Below are 13,131 nucleotides of genomic sequence, written 5' to 3' on the forward strand. Positions count from 1 at the left end.
GGTAATTCTATGTTTAACATTTTGAGGAACAGGCCGAACTGTTTTCCATAGCAGCTGCACCATTTCACATTCCCACCAGTAATGCATGAGGGTTCCAATTTCTCCACATTTTTGCTAGCATTTGTTACATTCTGCTTTTCTGATAATAGTCATCCTAGTGGGTGTGAGATGGATCTGTAGGTTTTTACCTAAGCAGGACAGCAGTGCCTTGGAAAGGAAGATGTGGCATTTCAATGAAAAACATGACAACATTACAATAATAAATAATATGGAGAGGCCAGGCAGAAGGAATTTCTACCTGGGACCAGAAGGTTTCTGTGTCTAAGAATTCACTTTACCTATTAGCTTAATAAGTAAAAAAAGCATTGGGTTCTAGCTTTCAAAATATTTATCAACAACTGTGTTGAGATATAATACACATAACATAAAATTCACCCTTTTAAAATTTACAGTTCTGTGGTTTTTAGTATAGTTGTAGAGTTGTGCAACCATCACCACTGTCTAATTTTAGAATATTTTCATAGAACCCAAAAGACACAGCACTCTTTAGTATTCATTCCCCATTTCCCTCTCTCCCCAGCCCCTGGCAACCATTAAATCTACTTTCTGTCTCTATGGATTTGCTTTTTCTGGACATTTTATATAAATGGAATCATAAAATATGTGGTCTTTTGCAACTAGCTCCTCTCACTTAGCATAATGTTTTCAAGGCTCATCCATGCCATGGTATGTATCTGTACTTCATTTCTTTTTATGGTTAAATAATATTCATTGTAAGGCTATACTACTTTTGTTTATCCATTCATCAGTTGATGGACATTTGGGTTGTTTCCACTTTTCGGCTCTTATGAATAATGTTGCTCTGAATATTCATGTACAGGTGGATATATGTGGACATATGTTGTTAATTATCTTGGGTGTATACCTAGGAGTGGAAGTGTTGGGAAGTATTACTAAACATAGTAACTTCTTGTTTAACATTTTGAGGAAATGACAAACGGTTTTCCAAAGCAACCGTATCATTTTAAAATTCACTAGCAATGTATGTGGGTTCTAATTTCTCCATATCCTTGCCAACACTTGTTACTGTCTTTTTTATTTTAGCCACCCTAAAATTAAGACCCTATGCAATGCCCCATAGGGTTTCCGAGGAGTGCCTGGCAGACTTGAACTGCCGACCATTTGGTTGGCAGCCATAGCACTTAGCCGCTACGCCACCAGGGTAAAATTAAGAAAATAAAAAACACTTGCCTTTGAGTCAATTCCAGCTCATAGTGACCCTACAGTACAGAGTAGAACCACCCCATAGAGTTTCAAAGAAGCAGCTGGTTGATTCGAACTGCTGACCTTTTGGTTAGCAGCTGTGTTCTTAACCACTACACCACCAGGGCTCCTTAGCCATCCTAGTGGGTATGGAAGGAGCCCTGGTGGTGCAATGGTTAAGCACTCAACTGCTAACTGAAAGGTCGGTGGTTTGAACCCACCAGTGGCTCTGTGGGAGAAAAGATCTGGTGATCTGCTCCTGTAAAGATTACAACCTCGGAAACCCTACGGGGTAGTTCTACTCTGTCATATAGGGGCACTATGAGTTGAAACTGACTTGACAGCACATAACAGCAGTGGGTATAAAGTAGTGTCTCATCATAGTTCTGATTTGCATTGCCCTAGAGACTAATGATATTGAGCATCTTTTATTTTTTGGAGAAACGTCTATTCAGATCCTTTGTCCACTTTTAAATTGGGTTATTTGTCTTTTCATTGTTGAATTGTAAGAGTCCTCTATATATTCTGGATACAAGTCCTTTATCAGACATGATTAGTGAATGGTTTCTCCCGCTTTGTGCATTGAGTTCTACCCTTAACTCTAAAGCTTGAGAGAATTATTTTACTTTCCTCACTTATGGAAAATGAGTGGGACCAGTGGACTCCAGTATTTACATATAAGGGTGCATGTATACTAGAGCAGATGTCAGTGACCCAGCAGTCCAAGACATCAAGGGATAATTGTAGCTCATCTTCTAGATTGTCAATATTATTGAAAGATTTGGGGGAAACTGAATTCCACTTTTCCACCTGTAAAAGTTTGGAAAACTATATGTGCTGAGCAAATGGAAAACTCAACACTTTTGAAAACCTGGTAGCAATAGGACTGCAGTTGTGTCTAGGTCATCAGGGTGAGTAGACTTTGGAGAGATCAAATTATGCCTGAATACTAGAACCTGGTGAGGTGACCATGCAGCAAGCCTTCAGAAGCTAATTTTTTACAAAACAAGCGAGTCAACTTTACAAACCAGTGTTTGTTTTATGGCTTTTAACTTTTGATCATTCAAGTCAGCTCACTTACCTGCTGTTATTATTTTGTTCACTATATTTAGTTCTGCTTCCCACCTTGGTCAGTTCCTTAAAAACACAAAAATATCAAAGATTCTGGTTTTCCTGATTGTGTAATAATTTTGAAAATCTGAATTATTCTACACAGGATGAATTTCAGAAAGCACCAATGATAAATAACATGTCTAAAGCTGCAGCTTTATGAGTAGGAATTGACTCAATGGCAACGGGTTTTAAATCTGCAGCCACTATGTCAGTAGTGAGGAGCACGGGATATTCTTAGATGCTTATTTAAATGTGGGTTTTAACCTGTGGTGAATGCATACACACTGAAGCTTTGGTTTCTTCTGTTTGAGAATGCCTTGACCAAAGGCGGGAGCGGGGGGAGGCAATAAATTTTGTCCCTGCAATCATATGCGGTCACATTTAAAACCCAGTGATTCAAAATGTTAAAGGGAAAGCACATTAATTTTTTGAAACTTAAAAGAATAAAGCTTTAGCAGGGAGCGATTAGTAGAAAGCACAAATGGATTAAAAATTGCTTGAAGCTCCTGACAACCATCTGGACCAGGGGTGGATACCAAATTCAAACTGAACCAATCGGAGTCCTTTCTTGGAAATTTGGAAGAGGAACTCTCATGGCTGATTTAGTTGTCAGCAGGAAAGACTCAGTCTTCTGAGAGTTGCTAGGTCAGGTTGATGGCCCAGAGCTCCTATCCAGTCTTGGTTAGCTTTTCATGGATTCCTCAGACTTCGCGTTTTCACAGTAATTCCCATCTTGCTTGAGTTAGCTTGTATGGTCTCCTTTCCTTGAAACCGAACATCTAATCCCCGAATAAGACATTTTGGTTATTTAAGACATTTAGGTAATGAAATAGTGCCAATATACAATAGAGAATGATATAATAAAATAATATTGTGATGAAAGATATGCCATTTTGAAGGCTGCTAATACATCAGTATGTATCAATGTTCAATGTTGTTGACATTGCTCAAAATCTTTTTTAAATTTTCCATTTGGCATTGCCCTCAGAATCTGAGTCACATTCTTTAGAAAACAGTAATAGCCATGACAGAATCACCTGTGTTTGTACGATGTAACAAGCATTTTCACACCCTTGGGAACTCATAATGACCCTGAAGTGATGTAGTTAGATTCTACCAGTGGTACATTTTTATTTTCTTCTGAGCAACTTTGGTGCCTGTATTTTCTTCTGGGCCAAATATCATCAGGATCCAACTCTGGGAAATGGAAGAGAATCATCAAAATTGGGCAAAATAAATTTTGACATCAGAATTCCCCAAACATGGTTGGAAAAATCCAATCATCTTGAACTCTCTTCTCCTTCACTCCCACATCCTATTAGTAACCAAATCCTCTCAATTCTACCTGGAATATTTCTCATATCCCCTTCACTCCACTGAGTGCCTTAGTTCAAACCTTAGTTCCCTTGGCTCTTAGCTGAACAATTCAAATACTTTCTGCACTAGTTTCTTGCCTTTCAGTTTTGGTTGTCTTGCCCCTTCCTTTCTATCTCCTCCCAAATCCACTCACCTTCTAGGGTTATCCACAGAGAGTGAATCATAAATTCCTTAGAAGAGCCCCAAGCCCCCCTCTCAGTGTGCCCCCATCGAATTTCCCCACTTTTCTGCACTATTTTGTCTCCTAAACAGGCCAGCCCTGTACACTCATGGCTTTGTGCCGTTGCTTTAACTTTGAAATCCTGTCAGTGTGCATTGTAAAAAATCATGTTTTTTTTAAAAAAAAGTGAAATAAGGACTACAAGGCCTAAAACAAAACCGTAGGTTTCCGGGACCTCCCCTGCCCACCCTTGCTTCCTGCCCATTCCCTCCTCCCCTGGAGTTTCTTTTAAATAAAATATTTATAGTACTCCTTTTTTTTCTTTTTTCAGTTTTGATATAAACTAAAAACTTTGACTATGAAGATGAGGTTTTGAGATCTATTATTACCCAGAATTCCATCCCCTAAATATACATGTGTATTTATATACATATACACACATACATATATATATATTCTCCTCCCCACCCTCAATATAGTTATAGCGTGAATTTGGATTCTAATGATCTTTGGTGTCTACATGTAATCAGTTGTACTATGAATACATCCTCTTGTACATTTTCTCTTCCTGGGAATTAATTGCTTTGCTTTCTCCTTTGACTTCATTTTCTGTTTTCCCGGCACTTACTCATCTCCGAGCCCTTTGCCAGAAATATGACTCTCCTCTCAATCCCTTCAAACATACTGAGGCTATCAATTCCATCTTTTTCTCTGGAGTTCCTTTTCTCCTCCAGAATCATCCATCCTCCTACTGTGGTCTAGGCTACCTGCTCTCTAGGCCACCTGTACAGCTGTTGTCCTGAGATCACCTTGCCCCCTTATCTGGAAACACCTCTCATTCGTCTCCCCTGTGGGATCTTGTTTCCTAGATCCCATGTCTTACTCTTTGTTGGCTTCCTCTTTAATGAAGCACCTCTTCTGGTAGCTTTCTGAAAAAGACTGCACAGGTAGTAAATTTTTTGAGATCTTACATGCTTGAAAATACCTTTGTATTTTTGCTTGATTCATAGTTTCGGAGGAAACAGACTTCTAGACTGGAATTCACTTACCCTTGGAATTCTGAAGTCATTGTTACATTGTCCCCTAGTTTCAAGCTAATAAGTCAGATGCTATTCTGATTCTGATGCTTTGTATATGACCTGTTTTCCCTTTGAGAGATCTTAATGTGATTTCTTAACATCATACGTAGGCCTATTTTTACCCATTGTGCTGAGCACTTAGTGGGCCATTTCAATCTGTAGAGTCCTGTCTTTCAGTTCTGAAAAATTGCCTTGAATTATTTCTTTGTTAATTTCTTCTCTTCCATTTATTCTGTTCCTTCTGGAATTCCTACCCAGAATATTTGCCCTCCTGGACAAATCCTCTAATTCTCTTTTCTTCCTATTTTTCAAAGTCTTCATCTTTAAATTTTACTTCTTGGGAGACTGCCTTAAAAGAACCTTTTGTTTTTTTTCTACTGGAATTTGTATTTTTGCCATGTATTTTTAATTTTGAATAGCCCTTTTTTATAGTTTTGTTTTTATAGTATCCTGTTTTTGTTTCATGGATATACTATAACTCCTAACACTCAGGCTATTAAGAAGCGGGGATTTATAAAACTTCTTCTCTCTGTCTCTATGTCCTCCGAGTTCCTTTTTTTTTTCTGTTTGTTTGATTTGATCCTTAGAAATCTGGTATCCTTATATGACTGCTTACACTTTAGGGTATAGCAATAAGAAGGTCACTGTAAGCTCTGTGTGCATGGTATGGGTTATTGGCTAGTCATTGTGGGCTGATCTGGCTGGGCTGTAATTTTTAAAAATCCTGGTGTCAGTATTTAAACTAATTACACTATATACACTTGCTGTACATGTTAAGAATAAATGTAATATGATAACTTATTAGTTAGGCCAAAATATCACCCACTTCTTTTCCTGCAATTCAAAAAGCTAATGACATCATTTTAGATCTAGCATTTATAGCAATGAGTCATATTTGGCTATGATTCATAATCAATATCTCAAATCAAACTTGGCAAAATATCAACATCACAGTTTCATTCTGAGCTTCTTTATGCAGGTGGTTGTGCTTGTTCTTCAGCTCTGCAATCCAAACATTCTTTTGGTTTTTCTTTATGTGTTCAGGAATTTTTATAAATGATATATCTCAGGGAATGCCGGTTTTATTTTCTTGTGCAAATCCTAACTTTTCAAGAATGAAATAAAGACATACATACTAAAGATAACTCAGGTAATGTCAGTTTGATTGTTTTGTATAAATTGTTAATTTTTCTGGATATAATAAGGACATAGAAATGTTCTTTTCTTAGGAAGAATTACCAGAAAATCATTGGCCAAATCTCATTTTTCTGTTTCTGTTTTGTAGATACAAACTAAAAGAAAAAAACTCTCTACATAGTCTCACTTAGGCTTGAAAAATCATAAGCATTTCTCCAAAACAAGTGTTCCTGTTGTAACTTTGTATTATAACATAGTTGAAGAGCCCTAGACTCTGAAATTCTATTTTATTATATCACCCTGAATTCAAACCCTGTGAAAACTGAGGGCCTGCAGTATTTGGTAAAAATGTAATATGCTGTTTTCCTAATGGAATTTTAGCTGACTAGAAGGATGGAATTGAACAGACTGTTCTGAGACCTGAAAAATAAATGAGATTTGAGAGGGTATGTTTCAAACCATTTTCCTAATTTAAACTTCTTGGAGGTAATTTAACCCTTACTTTTCTGGAGATGTAAAGCTGAATAACCAAAAATAACCAGAATAATTAAATAAATGATTTCCATTTTTTGAACTGAACAAGAGTCAGAAAACTTTTTCTATCAAGGGTTCATATGCAAGTAAAATGCAGTGTAATTAGTTTGGGATTTTCTGTTTCTGAGAGACAAAACCTACAAATTTCAATTTATTTGTCTAAAATGAACAACTTCAAAAATAAAGCCTTATTAAACCAAGGCAATCATATTTTCTCCCATGCGGGGAGAAATGCCCCATCTGAATTTTCATATTTCTGTTAAGACTATCATTACTCTCCAAGTCAACCAGATTTGGAAATTTGGGAGCCTTTTCTTTACTCTTTCTCCCTTTTCTTCTCTTCTCCTCTCCTGACCGTCATACTTCTCACCCTATCTGGTCTTCCTGTTGGACCCATGTTGTCAGTTACCACATCTTTGGCTTTTATTCCCATGTCCACCTTTCCATTTCCTCTGAACTGCCTTAGCCTGAGTCCTCAGGTGCCCCACAGCTGAGTTCTTTCCACTTGTCTCACTGCCACCAATTTATTTTTATAAGAGATTCAAATTTAGTTGCCTATATGGGTCAGGCAGGTAAAGGAGTGAAATGAGCTGGATAAGCATAGCCATATTTTAAAAGGGCAGCCTCTATTCAGCCCTAGCCAATTGTTGCCTCACCAGGGATGATGGGAGAATGTGACCAGAAATCCAGATTTCCAAAAGAAGCCTGATAACCCCAGATTTTCCTTAGGTTCCCTCACTTTCTTGGAGCCCTAGAAGATAGGCTGTGCAATGTACTGAGCTGGCCAGCCCTACCAAAGTATCCCATGTCCACAGTCCCTGAAGTGACTGCCTTAGTCTGTTCTCTAGAAAAACAGAACTAGTGAGACAGAGGAAGAGAGGCAGTTTTATGTCCCAAAATCTGTAGGTCAAGCAGTGGGAAGGGTGAAGAGTGAGGGAGTTCTGGCAAAGTGTTTATTTATAGCCTGGAGGCAGAATACACCTAGGAAAACTCCCTTTTTGCTCTTAAAGCCTTCAACTAATTGGATAAGGGCCTCCCACATTGTGGAGGGAAATCTGTGTTACTTAAGGCCAAATGATTTAATCACCTGCAATTACTTTTACAACAGAATGTAGACTAGCGCTTGACTAGCGCTTGACCAAACAATTGGGTACCATAGCCTAGCCAAGTTGACAGATAAAACTAACCATCACAGCTGTCCTCTGTAGTTCCCTATAGATAGGTGTATGTTTGGTTTCACGTCCTCACCATCCTGACCAGGAGCCACCCAAAGGAGGTCTATCGAGAAAGTTCTGCCCAGCAAGGATGACGATCATTAAGGGAACCCATCAGTTCCTTTCTCTGGAATTTAAAGTCTAGTAAAGTAAGTTAACTGGTAGTGATGGTGGAAGTGGAAATACAGAAAAAGAACAGGCAGGAAACAATGGGTGAGTCATGAGAATGCCAAAGCATTAGGGTAAGGGTCAATAAACATATACTGAGGAGTGACAAAATAACCCAGTTACTAAGGGTGCACTTGCACTGGATCCTTAAAACAAATACCTCATTAAAGTAACCAGAGTGAATCTTTGCAATGAAAAAAACCTAACAATGCACAGTGCTTAAAAAAAAAAAAAAAAGAGGTAATTTTACTCAAATCTTGACAGATTGTAAAATGTTTGCCCCAGCTGCTTCTTTTGTGGTCCTCTGCTCTTCTCTATTAGTTTTGGTGTAGAAATTTATTCTGGAATATTTATTAAGAGCATTAGTTGCTGGAGTGCACCAGCCCTGGGGCAGGGACCGGAAGTCACGGGGGGAAAGGAAAGCTGGTAATAGGGAACCCAGGGTTGAGAAGGGAGGGTATTGACAAGTCATGGGGTTGTGAACCAATGTCATAGAACAACGTGTGTACTGTTTGATGAGAAACTACTTTATTCTGTAAGCCTTCATCTAAAGTACAATAAAAATAAAAACAACAACAACAAAAAGAGCATTAGTTACTTAAACAAAAGTATAGCACAACTCAAAAAAAAAGTGCCAATATTCTAGAGTGCATTCTGTCACATACACAAAAAAATGGTATTAAGTTTTGTTGACTTGATCTAGGGTGGCTGCAAGTAGTGATGGTCTAGCTGTTCTGAGTTTTACAAGGAACTTAAATCATGAGAAAAGATAACTCTCCAGAGTACTACAAAGCAGTCTGGAGTGGGAATTATGCTTCAGTTCCACCTAAGGGAGGAAGGTAAAAGAAATATGATGATGATGGCAGAAAAGAATGAAACAGTAAAAAGGGAGACAAAGTAGATGGAAAAATTGCATTGATTAAGGATAGGGTTGCACAGCCAATTATTTTAAGTGCTGCCAATAAGTTGTACACCTGTAAAAAGTTGAATTGGCAAAAGTTGTGTGATAGGCATACTTACAACAGCAACAACAACAACAGCAAAAAAGAGTAGCCGCTGAGGCTGCTTATGTACAACCAAATACCTCGTGGGATTTAGTTCCTTGGTTTGAAAGTTTAGGGGCATGGTTTCATGGGACATCCCAGTTAAGCGTTTAGTGCTTCTGTTCTACCTCCTGGTTTGTTGCATAGTGCCCGAGGTCTTAAAAGCTTGCAGGCAGCCATCAAAGGCGCAACAACTGGTGTCTATACGCCTGGAGCAACAGAGGAAGAAGGAGAGTCAGGACTAGGAGGTAGAAATGGAATGTGTGGCTAACTGCCTCCATGAACAACTGCCTCCTTTTCCATGAGACCAGAAGTGGATGGTGCCAGGCTACAAATACTGAACATTTCGATCAAAGATTCTATAGAAGAATCCTGATCAAAAGGGAAAAATGCAGAACAGAATTTCAAATTATCATGGACTCCAGACTTTCTGGAGCCATGGAGGTTGGATGAACCCTTGAAACTACTGGCCTGAGATAATATTAAACCTTCAACCAAAAATATCCCCTGAAGTCTTCTTAAAACCAAATGGTAGTTTAGCTTAATTAGTAAAAAAAAAATGTCTGCCATGACAACGTTCAATCTGTGAAATATCTCACAACATGGAGGAATCTAGAAGGCATTATGCTGAGTGAAATTAGTTGCAAAAGGACAAATATTTCATGAGACCACTATTATAAGAACTCAAGAAAAGGTTTAAACACAGAAGAAAACATTCTTTGATGGTTATGAGGGTGAGGAGGGAGGGAGGGAGGGAAAGGGGTATTCACTAATTAGATAGTAGACAAGAAATCATTTTAGGTGAAGGAAGGACAACACACAGTACAGGGGAAATCAGCACAACTGGACTAATCCACAAGCTAAGAAGTTTCCTGAATAGAACCAAACACTTAGAGGGACAAAGTAGCAGGGGCGGGGGTCTGGGGACCATGGTTTCAGGAGATCTCTAGGTCAGTTGGCCTAGCAAAGCATATTAAGAAAATGTTCTGCATCCCACTTTGGTGAGTGGCATCTGAGGTCTTAAACACTAGCAAGCAGCCATCTAAGATGCATCGATTGGTCTCAACCCACCTGGAGCAGAGAATGAAGAACACCAAAGACACAAGGAAATTAATAAGCCCAAAAGAAAGAAAGGGCCACATAAACCAGAGACTCCATCAACCTGAGACAGAAGAACTAGATGGTGCCCGGCTACCACCAATGACTGCCCTGACCGGGAACACAACAGAGAATACCTGATGGAGCAGAAGAAAAATAGGATGCAGAGCTCAAATTCTAGTAAAAAGAACAGACTTAATGGTCTCTGACTGGAGGGACCCCAGAGGTCATGGCCCTCAGACTATTAACCCAAAACTAAAACCATTCCTGAAGAGAAAGATAAGACTGGACTGTGAGACATAAAATGATATTGGTGAGGAGTGTGCTTCTTAGCTCAAGTAGACACATAAGACTATGTGTGCAGCTCCTGTCTGGAGGTGAGATGAGAAGGTAGAGGGGGACAGGAGCTGGTTGAATGGACATGGGAAATACAGGGTAGAGAGAAGGAGTGTGCGGTCACATTGTAGGGAGAGCAGCTAAGGTCACATAACAATGTGTATATAAGGTTTTGTATGAGACACTCATTTGAATTGTAAACTTGCACTTTAAGCACAGTAAAACATAATTAAAATGAAAAAAAAGACTCTGCCATGAAATTAGCCTCTTTTAAGAACTATATGGGATCAAACTGACAACAGCAACTTGAAAGATTAGATAGGAACCTTAGAGGGGCAGCGGGTTTATGAACAATGCAGAAAAGGAGGGTGAGAATGGTTGCACTACTCAGAGAATGTGATCAGTGTCACTGAATTGTATATGCAGTAACTGTTGAGATGGTGTATGTTTTGCTGTGTATAGTCTCAACAACAATAAAAAAATAAAGAGAGCGAGACGAAGTGGAAGGGCTAAAAAGTTGTAGTCAATGAAGTGATTACAGAATTGATAGCTAATCAAACATAGGGATTATACATGAAGGCTCAGTTGCAGTGTGGTTGAGGGATTAAAAATTTAAGATTACGCTGGGAAAAAATTAATTTTTTTTACAAAGGAATGTTTTAAGTAATTTTGTAATGTTAGAATTGCAATTTTTTTAAAAAATTGATGCAAATGGTTAACACACTTGTCTGCTAACCAAAAGGTTGGAGGTTAGAGTGCACCCAAGAGGTGCCTCAGAAGTAAAGCCTGTCAAGCTACTTCCAAATAATCAGACATAGAAAACCCTATGGGACACAATTCTACCACAACATATACGGGGCTGCCATGAGTTGTTGACCTGACAGCAATTTTTTTTTCTTCTTTTTCTTATTAATTATAATAAGTGAATGAGGCAGTATCAGTTTGCAAAAATGCTAACAGTGCAAGTCAATATATAATAAGAAACTGGATTCTATAAGGCAGGCCAAGTGATACTTTAAAAATATACCATTTCAGTTTAAGTTTCAGGTTGTAAGAAACTAAAACTTTCATGAATAGTAAGGATTTAAAACATTTTATCAACGTATGTATCTTAGTCATCTAGTGCTGCTGTAACAGAAATACAAGTGGATAGCCTCATCAAGAGAAATTTATTTTCTCACAGTCTAGTAGGCTAGAAGTCCAAATTCAGGGCGTTGGTTCCAGGCAAAGGCTTTCTCTGTTGGCTCTGGAGGAAGGTCTTTCTTGTCAGTCTTCCCCTGGACTAGGAGGATCTCTGTGCAGGAACCCCAGGTCTAAAAGACACACTCTGCTCCCATGCTTCTTTCTTGGTGGTATGAGGTCCCCAACTCTCTGCTTGCTTCCCTTTCATCTCTTGAGAGATAAAAGGTGGTAGAGGCCACACCCCAGGGAAACTCCCTTTACACTGGATTAGGGTTGTGACCTGGGTAAGGGTGGTGTTACAATCCCACCCTAATCCTCTTTAACATAAAATTACAATCACAAAATGGAGGACAACCACGCAATACTGGAAATCGAATCGTTGTGTCGACATTTTTTTGGGGGGGAGGACACAATTCAATCCATGACAGTAATGGAATGACAGCCTAGCCAGAAGGCTCAGGTATGAAAGGCACAAGCAGGCCTATGACCCAGCTAAGACTCAACTGGTTGAAATGTCAGCTGGTCAACTGATAGGCTTTTTCTTTTGGTTTTATAGCTAGGATGAAATAGAATTAAGTATTCATAATATTATTGTACTGGGGCTGCCACTAGTTTTTGTTTTTTTTTTAATGCCTTTATACCAATAAGAAAAATGCACCTCTTACTCCAGGTGACTCCAAACCCTGCAAGATGGCTTCAAGAACAGAATACAGCTCACTGTATTTCAGCTCCCACTTGCCACTTTGGCCAGGTGTCCTTGTGCAAAGCTCAGCCTGCATGGGCCCTACTGGACCCTTCAGGAAGGTGTAACAAATAGGCCCATGGTAAAATTACTACAACTCCAGGAAGGTATAAGTATTAAAAAAAAATTAATTAATTTAGATCACAGTAATACTTTTATAAGCAATTTATCAGTATAAATTTTGTCATCCTTGTGAAAATCTGGCAAACTTTGTTTTTTTAATATAAACCATATAAATTTTAATTAAACTTTTCAGAATTAGTTGACAAAATAAGGTTTGTGACCAAAGCTTTACTGTTTGGGGAAATTTTATTTGTTAAATGTTGTTGTTGTTGTTGTTAGGTGCAGTAGAGTTGGTTCTGACTCATAGTGACTTTATGTACAACAGAATAAAACACTGCCCTGTCCTATGCCATCCTCGCAGTCCTTGCTATGTTTGGGCCCACTGTTGCAGCCACTGTATCAATCTATCTCATTGAGGGTCTTCTTCTTCTTTGCTGACCCTCTACTTTGCCAAGCATGATGCCTTTTTCCAGGGATTGGTTCCTCCTGATAACATGTCCAAAGTACATAAGATGAAGTCTCGCCATCCTCCCTTCTAAGGAAAGTTCTGGCTGTAGACTTCCAAGACAGATTTGTTCATTCTTCTGGGAGTCCATGGTATATTCAATATTCCTTGCCGACA

Source organism: Loxodonta africana, chromosome 1, assembly GCF_030014295.1.
Source record: "Loxodonta africana isolate mLoxAfr1 chromosome 1, mLoxAfr1.hap2, whole genome shotgun sequence".
NCBI classification, from domain to species: Eukaryota; Metazoa; Chordata; class Mammalia; order Proboscidea; family Elephantidae; genus Loxodonta; species Loxodonta africana.